This window comes from Squalius cephalus (genome assembly GCF_949319135.1).
Source record: "Squalius cephalus genome assembly, chromosome: 1".
Lineage (NCBI taxonomy): Eukaryota > Metazoa > Chordata > Actinopteri > Cypriniformes > Leuciscidae > Squalius > Squalius cephalus.
In genome coordinates, this window is record NC_137122.1 from 70,382,488 (window position 1) to 70,401,538 (window position 19,051).

The following is a 19,051-nucleotide window of genomic DNA, read 5'->3' on the forward strand; positions in this document are numbered from 1 at the left end:
ACACACCGTCACACACACTGATGACTATATGAGGAAGACACACACCGTCACACACACTGATGTCTACATGAGGAAGACACACACCGTCACACACACTGATGTCTACATGAGGAAGACACACACCGTCACACACACTGATGACTATATGAGGAAGACACACACCGTCACACACACTGATGTCTATATGAGGAAGACACACACCGTCACACACACTGATGTCTATATGAGGAAGACACACACCGTCACACACACTGATGTCTATATGAGGAAGACACACACCGTCACACACACTGATGTCTATATGAGGAAGACACACACCGTCACACACACTGATGACTATATGAGGAAGACACACACCGTCACACACACTGATGACTATATGAGGAAGACACACACCGTCACACACACACTGATGTCTATATGAGGAAGACACACACCGTCACACACACTGATGTCTATATGAGGAAGACACACACCGTCACACACACTGATGTCTATATGAGGAAGACACACACCGTCACACACACTGATGTCTATATGAGGAAGACACACACCGTCACACACACTGATGTCTATATGAGGAAGACACACACCGTCACACACACTGATGTCTATATGAGGAAGACACACACCGTCACACACACTGATGACTATATGAGGAAGACACACACCGTCACACACACTGATGACTATATGAGGAAGACACACACCGTCACACACACTGATGACTACATGAGGAAGACACACACCGTCACACACACTGATGACTATATGAGGAAGACACACACCGTCACACACACACTGATGACTATATGAGGAAGACACACACCGTCACACACACTGATGTCTATATGAGGAAGACACACACCGTCACACACACTGATGTCTATATGAGGAAGACACACACCGTCACACACACTGATGACTATATGAGGAAGACACACACCGTCACACACACTGATGTCTACATGAGGAAGACACACACCGTCACACACACTGATGTCTACATGAGGAAGACACACACCGTCACACACACTGATGACTATATGAGGAAGACACACACCGTCACACACACTGATGTCTATATGAGGAAGACACACACCGTCACACACACTGATGTCTATATGAGGAAGACACACACCGTCACACACACTGATGACTATATGAGGAAGACACACACCGTCACACACACTGATGACTATATGAGGAAGACACACACCGTCACACACACTGATGTCTATATGAGGAAGACACACACCGTCACACACACTGATGTCTACATGAGGAAGACACACACCGTCACACACACTGATGACTATATGAGGAAGACACACACCGTCACACACACTGATGTCTACATGAGGAAGACACACACCGTCACACACACTGATGTCTACATGAGGAAGACACACACCGTCACACACACTGATGACTATATGAGGAAGACACACACCGTCACACACACTGATGTCTACATGAGGAAGACACACACCGTCACACACACTGATGACTATATGAGGAAGACACACACCGTCACACACACTGATGTCTATATGAGGAAGACACACACCGTCACACACACTGATGACTATATGAGGAAGATACACACCGTCACACACACTGATGACTATATGAGGGTTTATTACACAGTTATTCTGACATGATATTTCAGGTACAGAAGTTCAGATGTTATTAATGTAATGAAGAGAGAATAAGAGACTCTAGAACATCATCTCACTGTTACTGATTTATCATGAAGCTCAAAGCATTATGGGTAGAATCTCTCTACAGGCTATTCTCATTCATCAACAGTTTCAATGATCCAGACAAAGCCCTAAACCCCGGATAGAGCGGCTGAGTGAATGTGGTCTTCTCTGTGTGGATGAGGCTCATAGTGTCTCCACCGACGCTGTAGAAGGACAGAGTTCCTGCACTGTGATCCACATACACTCCTATTCTACTGCTGATGGGCTTTACAGGGAGATAAGTCTCTCTGTAATCGTGTCTGAATAAGTAACTGTTGGGAGAGCAGGACAAACTCCAGGACCGATCAGTACGTCCAAACCCACACTCATAACCCCATTGCTTCCTGCTGATGCTCTTATATGACACTGCTATATACACACCACCATACCCACTCCACTCAATCTCCCAGTAAGAGCGTCCTCTCACTCTCTCTCTACACAACACCTGAGGACAATTATCAAATCTGTCTGGATGATCAGGATAGGGCTGAAACTTTGGGTAAGTGTAAGTAACCACTCTGTTCTCCTCAGACAGAAGGACGTCTTTACTCGCTGTGTTCGGATCCAGAGTGAGCTGATCGAAATCTGATGGAGATAAAACACATCACAATCAGGAATTATGAATCTGATCTTTTAATGTCTCTGAACTCTTCATGTTCAGTATATCAGCAGTGTCTCAGTGCAGTTTAATCATCATTCACATGATCAACTCTAAAACTCTTCTGTCATGTGTTTTTTCAGCTTCTAGCTTTTAACATCGTAGGATGTCCTGTTACTTCATCCTCTACAGTAAAAGACCTGGGTGTTATACTCGACTGTAACCTGTCTTTTGAAAATCATATTTCATATATTACAAGAACAGCTTTTTTCCACCTTAGAAACATTGCTAAGCTACGTAACATGCTATCAGTTTCTGATGCAGAAAAGCTAGTTCATGCATTCATGACCTCGAGACTAGATTACTGTAATGCTTTATTAGCTGGTTGTCCTGCATCCTCAATAAACAAGCTACAGTTAGTCCAAAATGCCGCCGCTAGAGTTCTTACTAGATCAAGAAAATATGATCATATAACACCAATTTTATCATCACTACATTGGTTACCTATAAAGTTCCGTATTATTTACAAGGTATTGCTACTGACTTATAAAGCCCTAAACGGCTTAGCTCCAGTCTATTTAACGGATCTTCTATCGCCCTATAATCCATCGCGCTCTTTAAGATCACTAAATTCGAGGCTTTTGGTCATACCTAGGATATCCAGATCCACCAAAGGAGGGAGAGCATTTTCACATTTAGCTCCAAAACTCTGGAATAGCCTTCCTGATACTGTTCGTTGCTCAGACTCGCTCTCCCAGTTTAAAACTAGATTAAAGACGCATCTCTTCAGCCAGGCATTCATATAATACTTTTAATCTTACAGTTAAATCCAGTCTCTAGTTCATAAACGGCAGAGGAGAACTGGCCCCCGACTGAGCCCGGGTTCTCCCAAGTTTTTTTTTTCTCCATTAGGTCCTGATGGAGTTTTTCGGTTCCTTGCCACTGTTGCCTTTGGCTTGCTCAGTTGGGGATATTTGGGGATATTTAATTTAATTTTATCAATCAATAAATTCCACTAGAAACAAACCTTGTTGTATTATTTTAATTTAATACTGTGAAGCTGCTTTGATACAATCTGTATTGTGAAAAGCGCTATACAAATATACTTGACTTGACTTGACTTGACTTCTACCAGAAGAACATGAACACACTCAGTGAGTTTCTCTGTTTGTTTTCTGACTTACACTGAAGGAACTCGCTCCTGGTCTTGGGAACATCTGTGGAAATCAACAGACATGAAGAGTGTGATTATCATGTCAAGAGAAAGTGATCCTGCATCCATTGCTAACACATGCAGAAATCCTCCAACACAGAAGATATTTAGAGATGTCTCTGCTGTTCACAGAGCCCAGATCCTGACACAACCACTGTTGAGGGTTTGATATTATTGACATGTCACCATATTTGATTTGGCTTCTGTAGACATGAACTGATCACAGATTGGATCAGAGGGAATATGGTTAATCATATTAATCATATACAAAGTAATCATATTGCTTTATAAGACTTGGATTAAAGCTCAACCTCCTTTTTATTCTTTTTCAAAGAGACATCAATTGATCAATTGTAGCCACATTGGCTATGAATCATGGCTCATTGAATCAGAACATAAACGCACATTCCTTCTTGCTGTCCCACTCTGAACCCCCGAAGGTAAATCAGTTGCTTTGGCTCCAGCTAGTCGGCCAATTGACTTTTACGACACTAATTTCACCTCAGAGACATTCCGAACCCCCCCTTTCCCCTCTCTGGACCACAGAGAGATAACGAAACTTGAAACTTTCTACACACACACAAACACACACAAACATCCCTTTGTGTTTAAATTAGGATAGAATATACTTTAATTTATGTACAATTACATTAGGCATGTGTGATTTAGTTTGGCTTTATAATAGAGGTGTGGTTTTGAAATGTATTCTTTAATCAATAGTGTTTTAGTAAGAGAATGTTCAACAATATTCTCTGGCAATTGCCTTCCCCCCACTTTGCTGTTTTATTGCCTAAAGGAATGTCCAGCAACAAAGATTTTAGGAGTGGAGCAGTGTTAATCTTTAACCCTACTTAAATCCTACATTTTCTATATGTATAACCATTGAAGAAATATGTAAACCTGAATGTAATTTCTCTTTTCCACGATTGTTCTTCTCTGTGATGGGTTGTTGTATTCTTGTAAACCTTAAAGGAATAATGTTTCAGATGTGCACCGTTACAATCATAGATATGCCATGTGGATCTTTTAAAAAGTCTAATTTTCATTCCCACTTGTAAATGCACATCACATTTTAGGTTAGTCTTATTCCCAGTTTGTTAATCGAACTTTTAATACTTATCTTACAGAGTAAGAAGGTACTTCTAGGCCGTAGCTTTTAAACATACCAAATTTGGTCTTGAATTAAACCTCCATATACCCGTAGGAAAGATATGGATACCAAATTATGATAAAATGCATTTTACTGCAGTTATAATTGTTTAACGTAGAAATGGCATGATCCTAAGACTGCCATAAAACATGCAAATCAAACTCATAGTGAGACAAAGAACTTTTCTCCCGCCTGGAATTTCGCATTCCAATTGGCTCAAGCCCCAGGGAGGAGTGAAATTCCTGTGCCCTAGAAAAGCGGTTACACTCCGCGTTCCGTTCAGTTCTGTTCTGTATTTCCTTTCGTCTTGTTTTTGTTCCTGCACTTTCACGAACCCGCCTCGTCAGCGAGAAGACCTTATGGCTCCCTTTGGGAGCGTTTTCAATTTTCTTTAAGTCTTTTCTTTATTTTCGTCCTTCGGACTCCATGAAGCAAAAGCAGCAGACAACTTCAACTCAGAGAGAAAGACTCTTTCGAAAACCCCGCTACCGCGCTCACCAGAAGACACAAGAGCGCGAGCCCGGCTTTCTTAAAGAAACACACGCACGATGGTCTTAGGACACACGCATGAACTCTGCGTTCTTCAGCAACAAAGAGACCATTTTGCAAGATAAGTTTATTGAACTTTTAATGTGATTTGATTCCTTGCTGTCTCTCAAAAGGTTACCTGTGTTTTTGCGATGAGAGAGAGCATCTCGGTGATCTCTCTCATCCTGAACTTTAGTTTCACTTTCTCCCTTTCATCCTCTCCCTATCTCATCTGTTATCCGTTTGGTCTTGTAATGTTTTCATCCGTATGTTTCTGTTGTAAATATGTATTTACTCTGTGTATACTCGTAGTTTCGATGTAGTATTAGTCTAATTATTAAATTCCATATGTCCTTGACTGACTCTGTTTTAATTGCCCATGTTACTTAGTCCCTGAAATGTTCGATCTTAGCTATATGCTTTATCTTGGTAGGCTACGATTTAAGTAACCTAATTTTAGTCTGCAGACACCGAGAGTGTCTTTTCAAGGCCTGGAAAAGATACTCTTTCTCGTGTTTGTAAGAAGGATAATTTTCCTTGAGAGTTAATTTAATCTTACGTACAATCTGTTCGCTGGACAAACAGATTGTTTGATAACTAAATTAATTCCATTAAAGTTATCCCATAACTTCGAGCTGAAATAAGAACAATTGATGTATTAATGACGAACCATAACCCGTTATGGTAATCGTTCATATATCAATCTAGTTCAGCTGCGATAAATTAATGTAACTGTAACATACAAAATATTAATCATATTCGTGATTAATTATTAAAATTCCCTATAGATCATTTGAGCTAATATTAATATTAATATTAATGTACGACCCATTGTTCTTACACAATACATGTCTAATGCTCAATCATTTCAATCATCCTACTGCTTATTATGAGCATTTCTGTGAATACATGAAAGCCACATTTTAGTTCTAATTATTAAAATCATAAAAATGCATCATTGATGTTTGGTTTTAAAAGCTGAGATCACAAAATCATATCTCTTAAATTCTTAAACACATATTGTTATCAGATATTCATTCAATCATTGAATCTGTTCTCATCTTTCTCATTTTATCATTGAACAGCCTCGTCCCATTGTTAATACGTAGGTATTAATACGTAAAGACACAAAACATACTTTTTTGTACATGTGCATAGATGCCAAAATGTATAATGTGGACGTATCTGCAACATTTAAACGTAGCATTATTACGTTTTTACAGCTACAGAACTCAGAGAATAAAGATATCTGTATAATTGTCCTTTTACCTAAACATACCAATTTTATACAGGATATAAAAATAATAATACATAATGGACAGAGATGTGTAGGAATTTGGAAAATGACAATTTTAGTAACAATATAGCATTAAAAAGATGTTTTGAGCTGCTAGGTTAGGCCACTTCCCCAGACAAGTGTAATCACAATCATTTATTTTATTGTGAAAATGTTAAAAGTGGTATCAAAAGTCGCAGTCCTCTCTAGGGGTATATAATAGTTTTGTATGAGTTACAGGGCAGAATTTAAGTTATTAATCCATGAAAATGTTCATCCGGCTTCGCTCCGTGAAGGAATGCAAATCCTTCAATTCCAAATGTACATCAACTGAAACACGGCATGTCTCAATCTGTGACGAAGCAGGCGAGAGCCAATGAGCGTTTGAAATCACTGCCGTAAAACATGTCGTAACGCTTCTCCAGTTTTTTTAGTTTAAATTCATCATAACGAGCGCGGGATTAGACGTTTAAGGTCGCTGCTGAGAATGGAGATGAAGATTGCTGGATAAAGGGCTGAATTTGGATCTGTTCCTCGCAAACGTATGGATTCTAAATATTAGGATTACAGCGAGCGAATAAAATTGATGTCTTTTGAGAATTTATGTTGTGTTTTAGTGTTATACGAGCGTATGGGACGCTCACAGGGTTCGGTTAAGCACTAGTAGAAATGGTGGATTATTTCTGCATGTATGAGGTATTACATGCATTTGCCCATAGGAAGGTGTGGTCTACAATAACCAGAGAAAACAAAATTCAATATAAATGTGCTAATATAAACAGTATTACAGATATCATGAAGAGAATAGTCACTATACAAAACAGAAGTTACAGTAAATCAGGTTAATAAATGTTAAATATGAGGTAGTATCTGTAAACCAAGTTTGCATTACTTTGGTAAAGACTATTCAAGTTGCATTCAAGTATTCAGAATCTAAATATATAGCATAAATAATTAAGCTTACATATCTAAATTATACTTCTGTCAGGACCACTATCGTCAAATACAATTGACCATTAGCTTATAGTTTGGATTGGCGGTATGGTTCTGTTCTGGGCGAGAACTCCCTGCGCATCTATGCAGCCTAGCATAGATAAGAGCAGCAAAAACAAAACAAAACCATTTGCCATTAAATCGCCAAACACAAACTTGACAGCGACAATCTGGATGCCTTTTTGGAAAAATCTATCAGCATAATATTCTGACATCCTACAGCAATAGCGGCAACAAAACAAAAAGCTTCCCTTATTTGGCCACGCTACAAGCTTTAGCCACAAGCATGTGCTAACTTTAACACAGCATGTTGCAATAATCGGATAGAATAAAGAATGAGCATTTTTCCAGTGCAACCAGATAAGCCTAAAACAACACCTGATTACCAGAGCATGTCACAGTAATACTAGAAGTCTAAGTAATAAGCATATATTCGGCATTAGCAACCAGTTCAGTACTGATAGCAATGTTGCTGAAACAACGACAAGCATTTGCTGATACCTGGATAAGCTTAGCACAGCATGTGATAATGACACCAGATATAAGCATAAAACACAGCCATGTTAGAAATAACGACTGGGCTAAATAACCTTAAAAACAACCATGCTTCCAATAGCACTAACAGCTTTTAGAGCAGTGGTTCTTAGACGTTTTTAGTCACACCTTTAACCTTTAAAAGAAAATCTGAGCGTGTTTCTAATAGCAACCAGATAGCCTTTAGAGCAAGTGTGAAGGATCTTGTCACTATTGTAACAGGATCTGGTCTCTCTTTTGTATTCTGCGTTGTGATTTGACCAATTCGTTCACATGTCCTTTGTGCACTCTGATGAACAGGAGTCAGCGGGCCCAATTCCCCAATAAATGCCAACGTCATTTCTGTTGACCTGTGTTCACTGGAAAGTGAAATAAAACATCCTCTCAGTGGTGTTTCGCTGCAGACATTAACATCAACAGCGTGCATTCCCCATAGCAACTGCTGTTTTACATAACAGAAGATAACCAATAGTAGAACCGCAACACAAGAGGACATTTCATATGAAACATGATGTAATAATAAGAGCGAAATCAATAATAAACACAAAAATATATATAAAAACATACCTGAAAAGTGAAATAAAACATCCTCTCAATGGTGTTTCGCTGCCGACATTAGACATCTAAATAAAATATAACATAAAATTAACAACCTCGTGGCCTTGCTGACGAGAGCACTATCGAACGGAAGTTCACAAAAGGCCATAACTAATAAAATATATGTTACTACTCTGATTAAATATTAAAAATTGGCTAAACCAAATCATAAACACAAAATATTCGAAATCGCTAGTCATTTTGTGTAATAATCACAAAAATATTAACAAGATGAGACGTTGCATGAATATACGTACCAACAGCGTGCATTCCCAATAGCAACTGCTATGTTACGTTATATTCCGTCAAACCACGCATTTTTGACTGCAGCTCCCAAACAAACCACACGAGGGCACTATTCCAACATGAAATTAATAACTGCTGATGAATTCAGGAGGATTCACAATAAAACTAAATACAATTCTAACTCTGTTACACAAGCTTATTTCCAATACACTATGCTGTAAGAACGCTGTTTCCAAGAACTAGATAGACCAAGCGTGTCCAATACCCAACAGAATCAACGCTGAACTGACTCAACTGAATAGTGTCTGTTTAATATCTTTTCAGAGCTGTGCCACAGTGGAAATGATTCCGTTTGCACCATAAATAGTTATTTCCTATCTATCACGGCAAGCTGCTTGAATCTGTGCTGCATAGTGCTAAAAGCACAGCATATGCAATGCCAGCAGTTGCCAATGACAACAGATAAGTAACGCACATAGCCAATATGATCTCATAACCTAGCAAGAGCATTTTAATGAAAACGACTAGATAAACCCAAGCAACACGGAGAGCATTAGCAACAAGTATGTTGCCAATACCCTGATAGCTTTTAGCAATGAGCATTAAAAAGTTACTTGGCTTATAGACCAGGTTGAAATCACAAAAATGTGCCTAAATAAAAATCCTCAGGCATATTTGAATAAAAGTTGGCAAATATACTATTCTAAGGGTATTTTTTTATGCTGAATCCATTTTTGCTGTTTGCCAAGCTGTATCTCTTACGTGAAACTCAATAAAGTGTAAAATCCAAGATGACCAACGCCAAAACGGCAAAATGAGCAAATTTCTCAGCACTGGCTCAAAGATAAACTGTTTTTATTGTGATATAGCATTTATTGAGTAAAGGAAACAAACTGAATAGTCAGAACAAGTTAGTCATTCTGTCTTACAATATTTATGGTAAACACTGACCTGCTATTTTGTGTATTTGAGTGTGTCCATAAGAACATCAACATCATGCTGGTGGCAGCAAAAGGCCTATATCTTATCCATCATCCCACCCATCATCCTATTACTTTATGTTAAGAGTGTTTATTACTTTTCAACATTTACATGTCCATGTTAACAAGTTTAAGGACTGATATTTTACCAAACTAAATTTCCTTTTGGTTTATTTATGCAAAAGATATTCCCAGAAAGATTTGTTGTAAATATTAAGAATTGAGACAAATGAACAAATTACCAACACATATCATGGTAATGTGTCACACCACTAACATTAGCTTTGAACAGATAAAGGAAATAAACACAGTAAACTTGGCCTAAAATTACCTTATGAAGTTGGACATAACATTAGCTGAATAACAACTAAAACATGAACTGCATGGCATATAAAAGTGAATGTTATTTAAACAATGGTACGACAAGATTCTCTAATATGATCACAACAACACGGAGCAGTGCTCTTATTCAGTTCAGCAATTGCTACATTCTGCATCACTTGTCTTGCACTTGCATGCAGCAGAGCAACGCAGACGAGACTTTTCATTTACATCATGCACTCATACATCTTGAGGCGCAGCTGCAGCTGATCAATTCCAGACAGTAGTCTGGGACTGGAGGAAGTGACATCAAGATGGGCAGCAGCGTAGAATCTTCCAGTCTCCACCCTTTTGTCTCTGGCGCAGGAAGGACAGGATACCGTTTTTTTGCTTGGCGCTACAAAGCAGTTTGGTAATGTGCTCGACGGATGTGAAACGACAGTGCATCACTGGTTGGCGGTAGACTTTCTGGAGCCTGGGACTGTACAAACAGGAGTTCCCTTGCCTTGTTCACGCTGGTTACATTGGGTGCGCGATATACCTTGCAGACAAATAATTCAGCGTCTTTCACAGGTTGGTCATCCAGTTCGCCTTGACCTATGCCTGTGAGCAGATGATGATGTTCTTTGAAAACTTTCCAGCATGTTTTTTTTCCATGATGCTTGTAGGTATGATGTTGTATCACAACCAGTCAAGGCGTGAAATGCAATGATGTCTTCCACTGCACTGTCATCAAGCGAAAGTTGATCCACAACTGAGTGAATTGGGATATATTTCCCTTTTGTAGCTGTACCTGCCTTCATCCAAATCTTTGAATCTTTGAACAGGGCATCTTAGGAAAATGGGCCAGAAGCAGTACAAGGACATCTGTATCTCTTGCAGCAACCACAATGCTTGAGGATTGGTTTTCCATACAATGAAGAACAATTCTTGTGTCTGCTTCTTCATGGAGAGCTCTAAGGTTTTCTGTAATCACCGTCGGGTTAGAGGACTCCACCCTCTCCTCATCTGTAAAACCACCAGAGACAACTATGCACTTGTCGACGGGAGCTTTCAAAATCAGTTGTTGTGACAGGAAATTTGACAAATCTGCTTTGTTCTCAGGATGTGCAATGAAGTTTTCCCACTTGGGTGGAAGTGGAACATCCCGGTTCTCAATCAGCAGACGGATGGCCGCAATTCCTTGGCCACGCCTTGTGTCCTTGTGATGTTTGATAATACCTATCAAATACAACATCTATTCTCTTGAAAGCTGTACCTAACTGAAGTACAGTGGATGTAAATGGATCAGCAAGGTCTCCAAATGTAATAGCCTTCTGTGGTTTTCCAATTGAACAGACCAGTGCTGGCCATCGATGATCAGTGTTGCTGTTGGACCTCAACTGCAACACTTGGAGCACATGCTACTTGTGCAGTTAGGACATCACACAGATTTGCTTTGCTTTGCTTCCCGAGCGTAGTTTTCCATTGCTCTCTGCCAAAGCTTGTGGAACAGTTAACAGTTCGTGGCTAAGTATATCTGAAAGATTAACCTGGCGGCCTCTTTCGTATGCAGTGATTAGTCAATGCATAATTTTTCGGTCTGCTTTGATGGATTTTTCGGAACCTTTCTGCTTGGAATCCTTGTGTGTTACCTCATAAAGTGAAGCAAATGAACGTGATTTTTGCTTTGGCAGAGGATCTCGAAATTGGACCTTTCTTGGCTCTGGACCAAGTAGCCTTTCTTCAATGAACTTGTCCAAGCTGTTGCTTGCCCTTTGTCTGAACGCTCAAAAGGTCTTGCTCAATTTCCTTGGTGGCAATATCTTCAGTTGCAATGTTCTGAAGGTCATCACACATCTCTTCTGAGAAGAGCTTGTATGACTTAAGGCTTTGCAGGAGGCTGTCCTCAGTCTGTCTGTCTTGTGTCTGCCTCGACTGGTAAGATTCGCTGTGTGAGTCTTCATCTTCAAGAACAAGACTGTAAACATTTCTTGTTTCATTGGCAATGTGAGAACGCAGATTGTAAGAGAGTGCCCACCTACTCAATGCAGACGAGGTCTTGGTAATACCTATAATTCCACCTCTCTTTTTCCCGATGCCGTTCATCCATTCTTGACTCTGGTCAGGGTCCACTTCATTGAATGGTTGGCCAGTGCATTTAACAACAATGTTCCCTTTATCAAATTCTTCCTGGACTTCTGGGGGGAGTTGATACATCACGCTAATGTAGATTGTTCCCCAACGAGCATAGTTGGTGTGCCCGTATGTCATGAAGAAAGGAATCATTCGCTGGAAGGAATGCAAGTGCAATGTGTCTGCTTCAGAGCCTTATTTTCATTTTGGACGAAATTCATGAGTTTTGGCATTAGGATTCTCCACATTGCTTGGATCGTGATTTTATGTGCACGCATTGCCTTGGAGTAAGACTTCCCTTTGCCGAGGATGACTTGTTCTGCTGTACCTGGACCAAAAAGTCCACTTTCAATCCATGCTTGCATCAAACCAGACGATTGCATGTGTTTTCCAATCACCTTCAGGAAGGTTAGATATGTGTGCAGGCCACCCATTCTGATGATCAGAAAATCCTGATATTCATCTTTTGCCCATTTGAGTTCCATAAGCTTACAGGAAAGTGCTTCGTCAACTGTAAGGACCACGTGTTGTTGACCATGTGCTGTTGCAATGTGCCTGCATCTCTATATTACTCTATACTCTATATTTACTCTATATTTACAGGACTCCCTTGTAAAAGAGACTGTGTCTCAATGGGACTTTTCCTGTTTAAATAAAGGTTATATATATTACTGTGTTGAGTGTGTCTAGTTCATGGGCAGGAGCTTGTTTGATGAAAAACGCCATGTCCTTGGCAAGTGCTACACATGCTGATGGTTTATCAAGGAGTTCTTCATTGTACCATTCCTTGTTGGTTTGGATAACTGATCCTGGTTCTGTTTCTCCTGTCACAACTGCGGCTGGAGAAAGTTGTTCCATGATTTCAGGAACTTGAAGACTAGTCTTTGTAGATGGATGGAGATCATTCAGTCCCATGTCTGCTTCTGGACCTCTCTGCCATCCAGCGACTTAAGTTGCATGAAAGCTGTTTTTATCATCAAAACTGCTGTCATTGATGTCAATATTGTCACATGTGAAGTGCACAAATCTGTTGGGTACAAAGTTTGGTGGAACCACTGCTCCTGTATCCACGTCCATTGTACGAAGTGTGCTCTCTACCGAAGCTGTATCAACCTGTTTTAAGTTGTTGTAGCTTATGACGTGACCAGCCTTGTGAAACAGCTCAACCAGTTCTTTTGATCTGGTAGCTTGGTGCAATGTGCTTGCTAGACCAAGATGCTTGTTCATTAGGTCTTGAACAAAACTAAGAACCTTACTTTGAGTGTCGTCTTTTTTATTTTGAGCAGCTACATCATCATGATCCACTTCTAAGAGACACTGTCCACCAAACATTAAGTGAAGGAACATCAAGACGCTCTCTGGAACGCATGATATAATTTCCTCTTCGCTTACTACCAAACCTTTGTATGCTGGTTGTGCAAGTATTTCACTTCTCAGTTTTAATGCAACGTGGATCAATTCCATGAACCATTCAGGGGCTGTGTATTTTGATATCAGTGAAGGTTCTTTAGGTTCTGATAGCAGGGTTGTCAAAGGGACATGTCCAAATTCAACTGGAACAAGCAGTATTTCCCGCTCTAGGTTGATGAAGTTAGCCGTTGTTCAAGTTTCTCTCTGAAGGTCGACCTTCTGCTTAGGTAAGATGGCCGGATGGTTACCTTGCCAATTTCTGCCAAAGCACAGTATCTGTTCCAAACCTTAGAAAGTTCATAGACGTTTGCGTCTTTTGCTGCACACGAGAAGCCTGGAAATGTGGCTTTTACAAGTAAAAGACGCATAGCACAAGCGGTGCCAGACCACGTGCTGTTCTGTGTTCTGGACAAGAAGCACTCTGTCAATTGCTTCTCTGTGTTGAGGATCGTGGAGCTTTCCTCTTCTTTGTGCAGCTGCTTTTACAGCTGCCCTGTTCTGTCGCATTGTATAGCTTATATTTCTTGGATTCTTGCCATATAATGCAGTATCCAATGACTTTGATCGGTCAGGCTTCAAACTACACACAGCTTCCATAATGGTGATCTTATAATCTGACCAACTTCATGGGTACAATTCCACAACTGGAAATATTTTGAGTCAGTTCATGTCGCTCTCTGGATATAGAAATTAATTCTGATGAAAAATACAATGTGTGGAAATAACTGCAGAAAGTAATAGAAATAGAAAGAATAAAAAACCTCTTGGATAACTCCGAACTCAATTCACACACTTTTATCCAAAGACAATAGTATGCATGTAAATCCAAACAAATGACTCTCCGATGTTAGATATTCTGTTTGTCCATTTGAAATATAAGGATAAAAACAGATATTTTCATGACTACAATGAGAAATAATGCAATTATCATTGTCACATACAAGTATCTTAATTCCCACCTAAATAAACTTTCTATACTCATTAATTGATGTAGCGCATGATGTAAAGTTTTAAAATATGGAATTTGCGCGAATCTCGTGTTCAAGTTCACAAACTTGAATGAATCTGAGGTGAAATTCTTTGGTGAACGAATTCCTCTGGCTAAATTCACGATTGCACGATTTCTTGTGAGATGATATGGTTTGCCTGCCGTATTTCGCCATTAATTAGCTCCTGAGAACCCGATAGCTGCTGATAATACTGAAGGAGCTTATATGTGTCAAATCAAGTCACATTTATTTATATAACGCTTTTTACAATACAGAGTGTTTCAAATCAGCTTTACAGAGATAACAGGAAAATAATGCAACAAAGTTTGTTTCTAGAAGAAAATAGCGTCAGAGTCCAGCTTAAGTAAGTTCAGCGATGTTTCATTTTTGTTGTAAAAAAGTTAGTAATTTAGTTCATTTATATATATAGAATAGAATATAGAAAACCGTGTATATGTATACAGTGATAGGCATTGTATTCCTAAAGGTAGACGTGGATCAGCTGATGCGAACTTGACTAACGTGACCTGCCAGAACTGACGCTACGCTTAATTGCAGAACATATACAACTATACAGTATCAAACTAGCTTCAGCATGACTTGACATGGACTTGGGCATCTTGCAATTCACAGAAAAATATCATATTTCAAATTACTGTTTGAACTAGTACAGTTACCAGATGACACATGTACTTGTCACTGCCTTGAAGCGCCAATCAGCCTTTTACATGTCAACCGCCCGCTGGGCTCATTCTGTTGTCTCGTTCTTCATCGAGCAAGGATACGCGAGTATTGTGTTTTATTTACCTCAGCTAAATAAGATACGTAATTATTCAAACACAACCTACAACTTCATTTTCTAATGTGACTAATGAAGCCTCGCTTGCACTGTTTAGTTTTTCATTTCATTTGTCTGCTATTTAGTCTCATTCGTGTCTTTGCTCCTTTGGATGTGTGGATGTTTCCTGGACTGGTTCCGGTTACCGAACTTTATCGTCCGGCTTTCGACTACTGCCATGTACAGAACCGGTTTTGTATATTTTTGTATATTCATTCATTTAGTTTTTTTCTTTTTTCACAAATGTATGACTTTTGGAAGTGCAATTTGATTACCATATATCCCTGTAAGACCCACGGTTGCAAATTTACAACATCACTTTTAACAATTCAGAAAAAATGCCTGCAAATGTTTTTTTCTCTCAAAACCACATTTACATAGTTAATGGGTCCTGTTGTTTGTCCTCACAATGCTATTGGATAGAAGAAGTGTTTATAGGTCCGGTCATCTGGCTATGAACTCACTCTACCTGCAAACTTCCCGCTGAGCTCATCTCCTTTTTTTTGCATGACTGGATTTGTCAGGATTAAAGTAAGTAAAATTGCTTAAATATTTTTTGGGGTGTTTATTATAATGTCTAGAACATGTACATATTTAGTTATTTTGGAAAACTTTCATCCAATTTGATTTAGAGCTTGTTATGTCTATGTTGTAATTCTACAACGTTGGGTCAGATTGGTAGTCAAAATAGCCTGTGCACCTTACACATTACATAAGGACACTGCACTTTTCAAATGATCACAAATTGAAAAAAAAATGTAGTAGAAATGTAGTGATTCATTGTAACTAAGCTCTAAATGTGTTTTTCTGTTAATTGTTTTACTTAGTTTATCTTAGACCATTATTAAACACATGAATAAATTGTATGGGATATTTGAAACTTCAGCATCTATAGCAGTATTTGAAACTCCCTGTATCTTTGTAGTTTTTTGTTTGTTTTTTAACTTCTAAATGATCCTGAGCCATTTTTTCTCAGTGTTGCCCAAGCAGCAGTTAGTAGCATTAGGAGATAGAAAAACAGATTCTGAATGTTCTGGAATTCTTGGGATGCCTGTTGCATTGTCCAGGGACAGGTGCAAATGGTCTTGAATGTGAACCTGTAAGTGCTCTGGGGGGATGCATGTGTTCCTTTAGTATGATAAGTAGAGAGCATAATAGGCTGCAATAGACAGTATTGTTTGAATGTATTGAAATGTTGATTATCACTTCATTGAAATTATAATACTTATGGGCATGCTAATGGAAATACTTAGATTTCTACCCACATGGTCTACCACCCTGTCTATTCTTTCAGTTTATCTACTACAATGTAAGACCCATATGTATTATTCACATATTTAATGTTCACATATCTAATGTTAATTGTTCACATTATTTTTAAATGTTTCCATTTCAGAATGCCACCAGCGCAGAAAGGTCTTTTATGATGGATACACAAACACACTGTGTAGCAAGTGCAATGTTCGCCTGTGCTTAACAGATGAAAATAACTGTTTTAGGGACTATCACTGCAAGTGAACACAGACTGCCTTCAAACCACAGTTTTTTGTTTGTTTTTTTTTACGAAAAGTTTTGTAAATATTTTTTTCCAATATTTTTTATTAATAAATGCTTATTCATAAAACTATGATTGTTGTATGGTTATTACTCATGATATATACTGTTATGGGGCTAAGTAAGCAATCAACCCTGCAAATGAATGCTTAAATGTTCTGTATATCTGTTCAGACAAAGTGAGTACAAACACAGAAGTTCTGCTCCCAACAATGCCCAACGTTGCAAATTTACAACATTTTCCTAAAAACTTACTAAAACGTAAAAAATCTGAAAACTCTTTCATTTCTACATCAGAGGCCTCCTAAAACAATATCTGGGAGGTCAAAAAAAAATTTGCTCATTTTTTTCTATATTTGGGTCTTACTGGGATATGCAGTTAGTTTTAATAAAGTTTAAATTTTTTAGACATGTTTACTCTTCAAAGTGTTACACTTGCAGGTGTTGATTATTATTAGGCCAATTTACTGATAGCCCCATTAAATAATAATAAGGATAAACAATATTTTAAAAAACGATATAATTATCTAACATCTGACTAATTAAAAATTAACCTCAAAACATAAAGTGCTAAATGGGGGATATCTATAGGCCTATCTAGCATAAAAACAAAAAAATTGTCAGAACGTCATCTCTCAGTTGCTGAATGTCACGCAACAACGTTGCTGCAGCCCTGTCGCGTCTTACAATTCTGCGTTGTTACAATGTTGCGAGCACGCAGACAGCGACGTTGCCATAGCAGAAATGCAACGTGCCACAGATGTTGCCACAATGTAAATGTGTTTGCTAGGAAGCTTCTTTCACAGGGGTTTAGCTGCTTTATTTTTTGCTAAACACCAGATGGCGCTGTTTTTGTCACTCTCGAAGCTTTGAATCTATTCCCGAAAAAATCAGGGGAAAGCCTCAGTGCTTCATAAGGCTTAATTTGTCCATCCCTATAAAGCATAGAATGTAAAACAGATAACTTACTTCTTAATCAATCACTCACGGCAACAACAGACATGCAGCAGTCCATTTTGAGCAAGAAAACAAGTCAGTCTCTCCTGTGTATATAGACTGCGCTCTGATACTGGTTCAGACATGCCCTGACTTGTCCATGCCCGTGCAAGTACCAACAAAGCCACATACATAAAGATACCTCCAGGGGGCGTTGTTGGGCTTTCGTACAGGTGTATTTTATGGTTCTATTGTCAACTATTGTTCTATAGGAGAAAACACATTTTGTGTCTCACAGAAAAAGAAAAGAAAAGTTAAACGATTAAATTTTTTTTTATTCATTTTAAGGTTTTAAAGTGTAGTCTTGTTTAACATCATGTAATAATCCTCCGAAAAGAGTAAATGAGTAAACTGCATTTAATAAATGCGACTGAAAACATAATTGATAAGACAACTAAATGCAATAGAGTCAAAACATTAATGCCACATTTTAATATTCATAAATAGGAATATGTACAAATCTGTATATCGGTAAAGTTGTTCATACGTAAATATTTTACATTTTAGTGCTGTAAATACGCCAGTATTATACGTTTCTGTGTGTATTAAAACGTAAGTAAATGTATGTGTGGTAGAACTACACTTTACGTAAAAATACACACGTATTCTCATGAGATCACATTGCATTGAAGCTTGAATTTGTTGTCATACCTTATTTTATAGATTTTATTTTCCTGTGGTTAGTTCAATTACTTCCTTTGCAATGAACTTCTGTTTCCTTTGCATTTATTATTAATAATTAATAATGATTATTATTAAAGAATATAAATAATGAGATTTGCATTTCTTAAAGGGATACTTTACTTTAAAATGAAAATTCTGTCATCATTTACTCACCCTCAAGTTGTTTCAAACCTGTATGAATTTCTTTCTTCTGCTGCACAGAAAGATAGATATTTTGAAGAATGTCAGTAACCAAACAGTTAACTGGAGCCATTGACTTCCATAGTAGGAAAAAAAAAGTACTA

At 38.4% G+C, this 19,051-nt stretch overlaps 1 pseudogene across 1 annotated transcript in view; it reads right to left on the reverse strand.

Annotated features, from left to right (window-relative positions):
• Window positions 1-1,622: 1,622 nt before the first annotated feature.
• The window catches only part of LOC307161984 (stonustoxin subunit beta-like), a 34,145-nt pseudogene continuing 16,716 nt past the window's right edge, over window positions 1,623-19,051 (reverse strand). Inside the window, exons 3-4 of the transcript XR_013824038.1 lie at window positions 3,528-3,560; window positions 1,623-2,330 (exon numbers count right to left, since the gene is read on the reverse strand). The product of XR_013824038.1 is annotated as a stonustoxin subunit beta-like (transcript). The remainder of the gene's footprint in view (window positions 2,331-3,527; window positions 3,561-19,051) is intronic.